This window comes from Tetrao urogallus (genome assembly GCF_951394365.1).
Source record: "Tetrao urogallus genome assembly, chromosome: 1".
Taxonomy (NCBI): domain Eukaryota; kingdom Metazoa; phylum Chordata; class Aves; order Galliformes; family Phasianidae; genus Tetrao; species Tetrao urogallus.
The window spans coordinates 88,518,722-88,530,458 of record NC_136813.1 but is presented as its reverse complement, the minus strand read 5'-3'; positions in this window follow the sequence as shown (position 1 = coordinate 88,530,458).

Genomic DNA, 11,737 nt, shown 5'->3' with positions numbered 1-11,737 from the left:
GTTTTCAGCAGTCCTTGCTGTAAATTGGCTAAAAAGTCCTTGCAGCAGCATCTTGATTTTATGTCTTTCTTGAACAGGAATGTATATTTCTTATGTCACAAATGGGAAACTTGGGTGCTAGGATGTCATGAACAGTCATCAAGGGTGTTATCAAAAATGATAAACTATTTGAGAGCCTCATCTGTATCTACAGCCTTTTTCTTTTGAATTTTGGTATGATTCTCATCTAACCTTCAGAGAAATACATGCTTTCATTATGAGTAAGATAGGTCCATGAAGTAACTTATCTAATAACACGTGTTTCTTTTTAGCTAGCTTCATGATTCACATTTCATGTGTTCATTCCCACAGGGAAGTATTGCTAATACAATTTTACATTCTCTACAGATTTCTCCTAAGTCTGATAGTCCAGGCTGAGAAACCCTATAGTCTTTTGCTGTCCCTAGCTTTACTTCAGTACTTCTGATTCTGTTGGACTATCTCTCCACTAGAAAAGTCACGTCTGTGACTTGTGTTAGAAGATTCATATTTGTTCACTGAAATGTTGCACTGAAGTCAGTATTCTGTAGGCATGGCATCTTAGCAAGGATTTTCTTGTAACCTATTGGCATTATGTTCGATAGCATTGTTCTGTCAACAGATTTATTGCAATGTTTAGCAGTATGTCAGGTAAAATCTCCCCTTTAGGTCAAATGTGGATTCATTTTAGTGCAATTGAATTGCCTAGTCTTTAAAGGCAAAATTCACCCTTAGATAAGTACATTTCACCTCAATAACCAACCTTTTGTCTTTTTCTTGAGGCTCAACAGAGTTTGGACAGATACTTTTTTTCCTATTCACCAGGCTCGTTGCTCTTATTTGCCATTGCATTCAACCATGCATAGACGTGTCCAAGTGCTTCCCAACATCATTGGATTTCTATACATCACAGGAGGAAGTCACGGACACTTCTTCAATCATATGACAACCAAATACACAACCCAAGGACTAATATTTGGCTATGTTTGTTTAAGATGAGTGGCATCTTAAAAGTTTACGTCATGTACAGTAATCATCATAATCATATGGACAGCTCCTGCCATGGTGTCTTTATTCATGACTTTTGCCCTTTATTCTTGATTGATAAGTGACAGCTTTGCATTCTGGACCTTGAAATATATATTTACAGTAGTCTAAGAAATTTGTCCTTAATCAAAGGAGGCTCGACTTGCCAGCACATCTTTAGAATATTATTGAGTAACTCATTAAAATGTTAATAGCTTCTGTCAGGATTTATTGATCCTGATGTCAGCTTTTCTCAGAATAAGAAATAAAGCTGATTTTTATCTTAACTTCAAACCATGCTGAGTGATCAGCACTTAAATAGAATGATGAGAAGTACTTGAGTAGAATAATCAACCTCTAGGACACGTCTTAGTTCTGAATACAGACAGAGCCTTTCAGATACGTGAATGTATTTTCTGTGGCCTGTGAAATAGCATGCAGTATAAGGACAATGAAGAAAACACTTTACCTGGATGATTTTGACAAACATAATTTGTTCTACTGAGGCAAATAGAGGGAATAAAATGGTGTCACATATTTTCTATTGGATAAAAATATCTGTTTGAAACAACAGCACTTGGTAAAACACTACTAGGGCTGCCCTTGTTGTTCAGTGCATCCTAAATTACATAAGTTAAATCATGACCAAATTCTGTTCCACTGAATTTCAATAAAACAAACATTTGATGCAGAATATTTTCTGCTGTTGTCACATTGTTTCAGCTATATGCAGAACTGAACAAAAGGCTGACTGACATAAGAAGAGAGAGAGAGGGAAGTCTATTTGTTTTTCAAAGAAGGCTGCTAATCTTAGAATTTTTCCTACTGTGAGCAAGGTTATCCAACAACACCAGAACAGCAAATCTCTTGCTGACCTAGCAGAGCCAGGATGTGTCAAAATGAATGAAAGAAATAAGAAAGAATCTCTCTCTTATATCTTACTTTGAAATGATTGAGTCAACCTTCATTGCCAACACTTTATCTGAATACCCAAGTAGGTATTTTACAGCATGTCTAGATTTCAAACAAATAATACTATGATATTTTGCTGATTCAATCATTCAAGGAAAAGGAATCTTTAAGAAACCTGTACCTTGAAGTTTTTTTTTACTTAAGTAGCAGCCTACAGGGCAACTGTCTCCAAGCCTGGAGTGTAAAAATCACTGTGCTCTTTGTAACAAAGCTGTCACCTTGTACCTGAAAGGTGTCAGGTATTTACTGGCAAAGGACAGGGGGAAAGCAAATTGGCTGAAAAGTTACCTGACTGCATTTAAGCTGCAGCTTGGTCAGCCTGTGGAAAGGCTGTGTGATGGAAACACCTGCAGTAAAAAAAGACTCAAGCTTCTGATCCAGGAAATGCTTTTAAACATGTTCTTGTTACTTAAAATTAATGGTGGTCTATAAGGACAAGAGTGACTGCTGAGGGAGTGATGAAAGCAGTGAAACGTAAAATAGTAATAATAATTTGGGGCATCCTAAGAAGCTTATTCCTAAGTTAGAATGCCTTGTCTGGTTATTAAGTAGTATCTGCAGTCAAGGAGAATTTATAGGAGTTATAGTTATGAGTGATATTGTTATGGACTTGGTCAACTTACCTTTTCATTGGATTAGTCAATGTAATAGCACTATGAAATCTGGCAAAATAGCCAGATGTCATCACATGCTTAGTGAATTTTAATCTGGCATTTGCAGTATTCAAGAATATAACTTGAAAAATGCTAAGTGATGCTTAGTTTATGTTACATGCAGTACCAGTTTTCATTAACACTTTTGCTGTGACTGTTGCCAATAAATCCTGGAGTTATTTGCATTCCTTTAAAAAGACGAAGGCAACAGCTGTGAGAATGCAGAGAAGAAACGTTTCTTGGCGTATGGTAAATGCTGTGCATTTATGAAACCTGACAGAATCCTTATTAATCCTGTTAAAGGTTTGGGCATAAACTACAGTCTTAATGACATTTGTCCAGAGTGACACTTATACACTAAGGCCTTCAATATGCAAACACATCAGCACATGAGTAGTTTTACATTTATGCGTAATCCTGTTTGATATGCAATATAAAGTTGTTCACGTATGCAAGTGACTTTAGGATCGAGGTCAGGGTTTATAGAGTGATTTGAGATTCCTCAGAATAGAAATGCCATCTAAATGTAAAGATACTGTTTGTTAGGCATTAGTGTTTTACAGACAGTAAATTTAATGGGCCTGATTTTCATTTACCCTTACAGTCAGATGAGGGATCTATTTTGGAAAAGTCACCACAGAGGGGGAAGAAAAACAATCGCCAGGAAATTGCTAATGGTAATACGATGTAAAGTCAAGCAACCATTTCAGATCTCATTTAAACTTTGATTCAGGAAGGGACTGAAACATGCGCTTAATTTTAATCATGTCTTCAGTCCCAGCAGTCAGTGAGACCTCTTAAAATTAGGCATATTCTGCCTGCACCGAGGCCTCAGTCAACAGAATACAAAATGGATTACCATTTCTTGTCCGAATTTCCTCTACCCAATTCGTAATGGATGGATGGTCTTCTCCCAAAATACGATGATAGAACTGATACTTAATGGAGCAGAAGAACTCCTCTGCTAAATTGAGTGAAATAAGGTGGCAGAATTTCACTGAGAGGAGAGAGAGTCTCATCCTCAGAGAGATGTATGCTTTAAAGCACCTACGATAGAAACTTCAGCAAAATCCTTCATGTAGGTGATCTGAGGAATCAAGCAGAGCTCTCTTGACCAATCACATTGAGTATCCATACTCCAAACTTACCTGTTCAATTTGAATACCAAAAGTAGAAGGGCATTGATGTATTCCAGAGAGGTTTATCTACCTCCTGTTACCTTCCTGGGCAAGGTGAAGTGTCATATCATCCATCTGTGCCAGTAATAAACAACTTCATCAAAGAATTCACCACAACTCTGCGAAGACAAAGGCTGCTTTGGAACTGCTTCTCTTTCAGTGGTGCTACTGAAGTTATCTGCATTATTCTTCATTTCAGTAGTTAATTCTTTAAGGGAGTTACTTTGAATGCTTACTTAAAACAGTATCCCCTTGTGTTCTGAATTTAAAAATAAAGTGTACATTCTGGTTTTTTTCTTATAGCACGTATTTATAAATAAGACAGGGTCACATTCTTAGTTTGCACATTCATTTTTAAATGCTGTCTGTGATCTGGAATTTGATGGGATTTTTTTTTTTCATAAACACAGATCAGAAAGAGCCATTTATACCATTTTTAAAGTAATGACATGCAGAAAAAAAAATGCACAATTCTTCAGGCATCTGCATTCTTTTGAAGAATTCATTAAAATGAATTTTCTTTGGATATGAGCAATGTATTTTTTATTTCATCTCCTGTAACTAATGTAATTTTGAATCTTTTTAAAATTTTTTGGCTTAGAACTGATAGAATGTGTTTGTTTCACTCCTATACACTTTATCTCAATAGGCAACAGGTTACACTATGCGATTAGTGTTTTGTAGACTTTGCAGTCACCATGCTTGGGACGATTTTGGAGATTTTAAGATCAGAAATGAGTATTTACTTTTACACCTCTGGCAGAATCCAGACTACAGGTTGCCACCCAAGTGACTTGTGTGCGTTCTTCAGTGAGAATGGAACAGAATTTGAAGATCTGGAGAAAGGATGGGGGGTTTAGAATCAGGATGTTATGTCTCTATATCCTGAAGTTAATATTAACATCATCAAGTTATGGGATTTTTTTCCTATAGCAGCCCCAAGTTGTGGGATACTTATCACATTCCTTGGTTTAAAAAATAAACAAACAAACAAACAAACAAATAAATAAATAAGATTTTATTCCTAGGCTCAACTCTACATCATGCAGATGGATGTCACATGCCTTCTATAAGGCAAACAAGAACCTCCTTGGCATAATACTTTCTCACAGTGCATTTACAGTGAAGAAATAGGGAAACTAAGGCATTTGGATATACTCTTCCTAGCCTTGGGCCTACTGAATGTTTGTGATGCCAGTTGGATTCTTTTCTTCTCAATAATGATTTTCAAAACCACAAGTAATGTTTCTTGTAGTTGTAGGAAACATACTCAATTGAAATTTAATGGTGTACAAACCGTATCATGCATAACTATTTTAAACCACATTATTTTCCCCTGTTCCCAGGCTTCCATATAAGCGATTTGTTCTTTCAATTCATAGTCTGCAATAGCTGTTAGAAGATTAAGAACAGTTAAAATGTCTCTCCAGCATGTTGTTGATGCAGCACTTAGGCCTAGCATCTTTACCACCACTGCAGAATTTTCTACTCCTTCCTATTTCAAGGACAAAAAGACCTACAGACATGGACTAAAAAGATACACAGCCTACATTCTAAAATAAATCTCTACCTTCATTTTTTAATTCATTTAGCCTAGTACTTGTGACTCAAATCTGAGTAATGTAAGGCTTAAGCATCAACTTGCTGCACAAACAGCGATACAAAAAAATGCTGGTGATGAATATTCAGCCGACCATGGCACAGCCCTAACAACTCAGTAATCATTCAGTCCTTAAACTCAGCTTCCCCCAAAAAAGGTAATTTTTCAAAAGGATCTTGAATGTGTTTTACCAGAAAAGACTATGTGTATTGAAATTTCATGGAATATAGCTAAACTTGGGGAAATATGAAAATATTCCCCAGGAAAAATACTGCAAGAACATTTTTATTCCATCTCCTGTAGCTAATTTTTTTTTTTCCAAAGGTTCCTTCTTGCACCCAGAAAGACTAAATTTTATATAATTTCCCAAAAACATAATTTTAAAGGCATGGAGGGAAAGAAACCTTTCTTTACTGAAGAAAGGTGTTTTTTTCTTTAGAGAGAGAGATTGGCTTGGATATGTACAGGGTGAAGATTTACACTAAAAATTCTAGGAAATGCCTATGAAGCTCAACCATATCTGCTCTAGCAAAGATGCTATCACACACTCAGAGAGCAGAGTGTCAAATGTTTGAAAACGCATGAGAATTTGTGCCCATGACCTCAAGTGCTTCAGAACAAACCATTGAGGCGAACCGTTACTGATTTGCTCATAACAGGATGTGCCACTAATAACAACACTGCATGACCCAGCCATTTATACACAAGTAATCTAACAGTTTCTAACAGTGAGCGGTAATTTCCTAACGCATTTCTTTTTCTGTCCTGGTCACAAAGGTGAGGTGGAGAGTAAAGCTTGGTGAGATGCTCACAGCAGCCGAGTAGACAGAAACCGATGCTCAGGGAACTGATTGGTTTCTTTTACTCACTATCCCATAAAAGCCGGTAATTGACATTTTAATGTATGACATGTTGCATTCCTTCATAACGCTACAGTAATTGAATACACATGAAACTGTAGTGCACTGGGTGACCCCGGAGTGTGCCACACACCTGGAAGCAGTGAAGTTCAATTAATGTGTCATTGCTACTAATAACAGCTACTAGTGAGAACCTCCAGCCAGTTGCTACAGAGGAGGAAACAGTAATCCTTGTATTTAGACAGATAGTATACAGTAAACACCAAAGATCCATTGTTTACATGCAGAGCTGGTTTAGATCAGCAGTTAAAATCTTGTTCTCCCAGCAACTTGACTTTGTATTAAATTGCACTATTTAATTTGCCCCTGCGTTGCATTTGTCTAGCTTTGTGTGCAAAAATTTACAGATACTAAAATAAAATCAGCTGACAGCTGTTGGTAGACTGAATCAAATAGCACAGAGACAAAGGTTCACGCAATAAAAAGAGGACATAAATCACACACTTGCGCAGAAAAACTATGATAAAATGGCCTTAAGGATTTGATTTAATCTGTAAAACCCCAGGAAATTCGGAGTTAAGGGTTGAAACTCCTTCCTTGACTTGCTTTGTTGTTAAATTCAAGGTCTCAGATATCCCTGCTTTAAGGATACGCATATATAGATATGAATGCACAAAGAATCTGAGTGCTTTATTTCATTTACAAATAATAGGTAGCATATCAAAACTGAAAGCACATCAATGGTTGAACAGAACAGAGGTGGGACGGCTGAAGTTCTCTTCTTTAATAATTAAGCAGCAGGTCTGATTTAACTAAATAGTAAACATCAAACTCCTGGGACAAGTTATGTGTCCTAGGCACTGAATTTAAGAAATCATTAACTGTTTAACCAAAAGTTCATAGGGAAGCAAAGATCACTCTGGCACGGCTCAGTTCCATGGCATTTCTGTTCTCATTAGCACTGTGGAGTGGGATATCAGTTACAAACATGACATCATCTGATAAAGCCCCTGCCGACCGAAAGCCATGTTAGTGCTGAAGGCCACGATGTTGATTCACGAGGAGTTTAGCCCCTTCGTGGGAACCCTGTTTGCAGTATCAGACCTATGCATTTTTAGTGGTGTTGAGGCAAATCTCTGAGGAGTTGTAGTTTCTGCTGGAGTAATCCCCAAAGATAAAACGTCTTACTGAAAATGAGCTTGAACTTCTGCAGAGCTTCACTCTTCTTCCAGCACCTATCATCACCACATCTATTTTATTTCTCCAATCACGCTCTTCTCTCATCCTAGATTTGTCTAAGATTTATCTGTCAGTTTTATCTGCCCCTAAATTCATTTCAGGTCTCCAGCCAATTCTCTCAGGCATTTATGATAAATAATATTCTCTGTGTTCTCCCATTTCCTCCCGCTTGGCTTTATCTGTCTCAGCTTAAAGCCTGTTCTACTGACCTGCCTGAAATCTCATATGGTTGTGGAATTAAGGCACAGACCTCCTCAGCAGGGGGCCTCTAATGGTCATTAAAGCACTGCATAGGCAGTTGGGAGAATGTTTATCTTGAATTAATTGCACAAACACTCAGCTTGATCTGAGAGCCTCTCTAGTTTTTTGAACTATCCAGTCCATACTGTACGTGTTCAGAGGGTTAGGGATATTGGTGTTACCAGTGCCACTGTGAATATTTGCACTGTCCAATACTTGCAATCTATTCAGGGTAAACAGTTGTCTACAAATTTCCCCTGCAATGGGGTTTCCCAAGATATGCTAATAGCATGTCCCCAGTGCTGGAGAAATCCTGAAGAAGAGAAAGCTGGGGAAAAAAGAAAAAAGTGAAAAAAGAAGAAAGAAAAAAAAAAAAAAAGAAGTAAAAAGAAAGAAAAGAAGAAAATAAAAAAAGAAGGAAGGAAAGAAAAGGAAGGAAAGAGCAGAAAAACATATTCAGAATTTGGCTAACATACTGGATAGCAGAAGAACAGATAAATGGTTTTCCGAAACCATCCAGGTGATAAAAGAAGTGTTTGGAGATAACAGTATGTACAGTTTTCAACAGATGGAGGGACTCATTTGTTTTCTTCTTCTCTCAGAGCCAAAATACACTGCACTTCTGACATGCATAAAAATTCTGTACAACTACTGAGGGCAAGGAGGGATGAGGGTGTTTCTTTCCATTGCAGTATGCTGTCCACCATCTGAGAGATGTAAGCCACTGCTCAAGGATCTTGCTAAGCTGTGATTTGTTGTAAGGAGTTGCTTGTATGAGAACAAATGATCTCAGGAACAGTCTGAAACTCCTCATACATACCACCAGAAAACAGTGGAATATTCACATATCATGCATGTATATGCCTATAACCTGAAGACAGATTTGTCTTGGTTTTGTTTTGTTGGCTTTTTTTTAATAGGAAAATATTTCCCAGAATTACTTTGGAGACATAAAAATAAATGTTGTGATTTCTCTTAAATAATGTAGTCCTAGTGCTAATTTCCAAACCTACTCAGCTGCCTAAATTGCTGTTGAATTGAGCTCTTCCAAACAGAGTGCATAACAGAGCTGAGCACTGAAACACCTGAGCTACTCACTGAGAAGATGCTAAGGAAGTGGGTTGGTTCTTATCATCTTCTTCCAACCTCAGACTCATCATGAGTTTCCCTGACATGACTGTTCTACATTTTTCAATTTTTGTTTTCTTGCTTAGGTTTTGGCTTTTAAGTGAAAAAAGAAAAAGCGAATGCTGTTTAGATGGTAAGACTAGAGGCAGAACAACAGCTTTTCTCATCTCTCTGCCATACCGCACCGTGATCCTGCACTTGACAAATGAGAGGAAATGTCACTGGCCTTTGAGAAAGCTCAAAGTTTTATCTCCATCTTTTCAACACTGAGCCCACAACAGCATATTATAAACCAGGCTAAGGCTCTCAGTCCCTCCGGTTCCCATCAGGCTACTGTGCCTAGAAAAACTGAAAGACAGAGAAAGTCACCATCATCATTAAGTATCATTAAGGTTAGAAAGACCATTAAGATAATCTAGTCCAACCATTGAATAATATGACCCAAGCCTTCTTGGTAAGGCTGGGGGAAGGGAACCATGTTCCTCATCTTGCTCCAAAGGCTTTCAATGCATTTGTGTACACTGGAAGTAACATATTTGTAACAAACAAACAAACAAAATCTTGGAAAAGACAGCAAACTCCAGATATATCCCTTACCAGCAATGCACTTGACTGTTGGAACAGAGGATTGCTTTTTTCCCTTATTCTATACGTAATAAAGTAAATACAGTATGAGGGTACATCACATGCAGTCTAGTGGACAATGTATAGAACACACTTTTCAAAGACCAGGGGTCTGCATTGCATCCCTTTGGACAATGGAGGGAATTGAGTCCGGGTCCTCATCATCAAATGTGACTTATATGCATATATAAATCAAAGACAACTTCTGTTGATTGTGGAGCAGAGCATATTCACTGATTGTGCTGGGACCAAATCAAGGAGAAAACTCACATCCTAGGTCTGAATTATGTACCTGCATTAAGGAACAAAATGATGAACAGATAAGCTTTGGATACATCCAGAATTAGTCAGCAACTGAATGGAAATGTTCAGCACTCCCATTTTAGCCTTCAGTATCTGCATTCTCCCTGAGTCTCTTTCTGGACCTGGCCCTGAACTCCGAAACTGAGAGCACATCCAAATGGCATCCAGAGACTGAAGTGTCTAATTCTTTGGTATTGGTGGGTCTCAGAGATCAAATTTCAGGATCAATGTCTAAAGGTCAGACAGATCATTTTAGAGGGCAGCATCTTCTGAGTATCTTTCTGATGTTAGCAGAGATTGAACTTAGTGTGCCTTTGTTCAATTAAGGATGAATTAATCCGCTATTCCCACAGTATAAGCATGGAAACCTTGTTGGTACAAATTCTAACGAAGTTAAAAAGACGTGTGAAGTTATATCCAGAGCTGGAAACACTAGCAAGAAGTAGTAGTAAGACCCATACTGAGAGCAGCTATACTTTCAGATGTATGTGCTGACCTGGTCCTTGCTGTTCAGACACAAAGCATGCTGATGGGACTTTCCCGGGGAGCAAGTTACCAAGATGTTTTGTGTGCCCATATGGGATAATTTTGAAATGTTTCAGTGTCAAATGTAATTGTGATTATCACTGCCCATACAAAGTGACTTTTCAGTCTCACTGCTGGTGGGAAAACTCATGGTGACCTGAACTAAGCAGCTACCTTCTTTTAAACTGGGACGACATGAGTATCAGTCAGGATCAGAACAGAAATCTTGCATTCTGCATTTGGTGAAGCCAGTTCACATAGGTTTGTTATACTACCTATTACTTATTTACTCACAAATTCTTGCTGTGGAAGGATGAAAGCTGAGGGACTTGCAAGCCACTTCTAGCACAGCATCAGGGCATGAGCCTGTTCTCTGCTCTGCCTTTTGATCCAAACAAGATCATGACCATGAGATCACCACATCAGGCCTCAAAGAGGTGTGAATCCTCCCTCTTCCCATCCCCATGCCAGATCTTCCCAATCAGCTTGACCATGCTAACGAGGAGACAGATCCACCCTAGAGACATGCTGGTGCCTTGTCATGCCTTGCTGGGGCTGCACTGCTGGGTTTTAAGCCGTGTTAAGCCAGTGGCTTACAGAGTTCACTGATACATGTTCATTTACAGGGCTGAGGTCTTCATTTCACAAAAACAGCCTTCACGAGAACCTTTCCTTCCCCTCTCTTTACCCTCTCCTTGCAGTAACCTCCCAGTACACGTGTGTAGATCAATCCAACTTCAATTTCTTTGTCCATACATGGTAAAATACCTATTTAGAGATAATCTGGTAGCTGTGTTGCTAAGTGTACTGTAGACAAATGCAAAAATATTGAATCAGTGTGCTACGACAAAGAAAGCATGGCAATTAACATGAGCACATACATATGTGTATGAATGTGCTTACAACATAGTAAAACATCACATAATTATCTATAAATAGCATTTTCCATTCATCGTTTCTAAATCACGACAAAAGTATTTATAAACATTACCATAAAGCATTACCAAAGTTCTTCTGACAGCCATCATATAATATATTGAATGTCAAGCAGCATAAAACACCAACAGAAAAGAGAGATGTTTTTGCATCAGAATTCCTCTATTCCTCGTAGATCCATTACTCATCTCCACTAGATTAGTCACACTATTCATAAAAGCCAAGGACCATTGAGATAACTACTCGAAACCGCTGAGCATAACTTTAAAAAAATTACATTGAAATACTCACATTGACTTTCATCATGTTCAAAGGACTTCAGACAAACAGAGCAAAAACACTCCGCTTTGTGTGTGCTTTTCATACAAGGTTTTTCCTAATTTTTCAACCTAGAGGCTTCCTTTCTGTGATTGATATATTCCCTCTCCTGTTCCC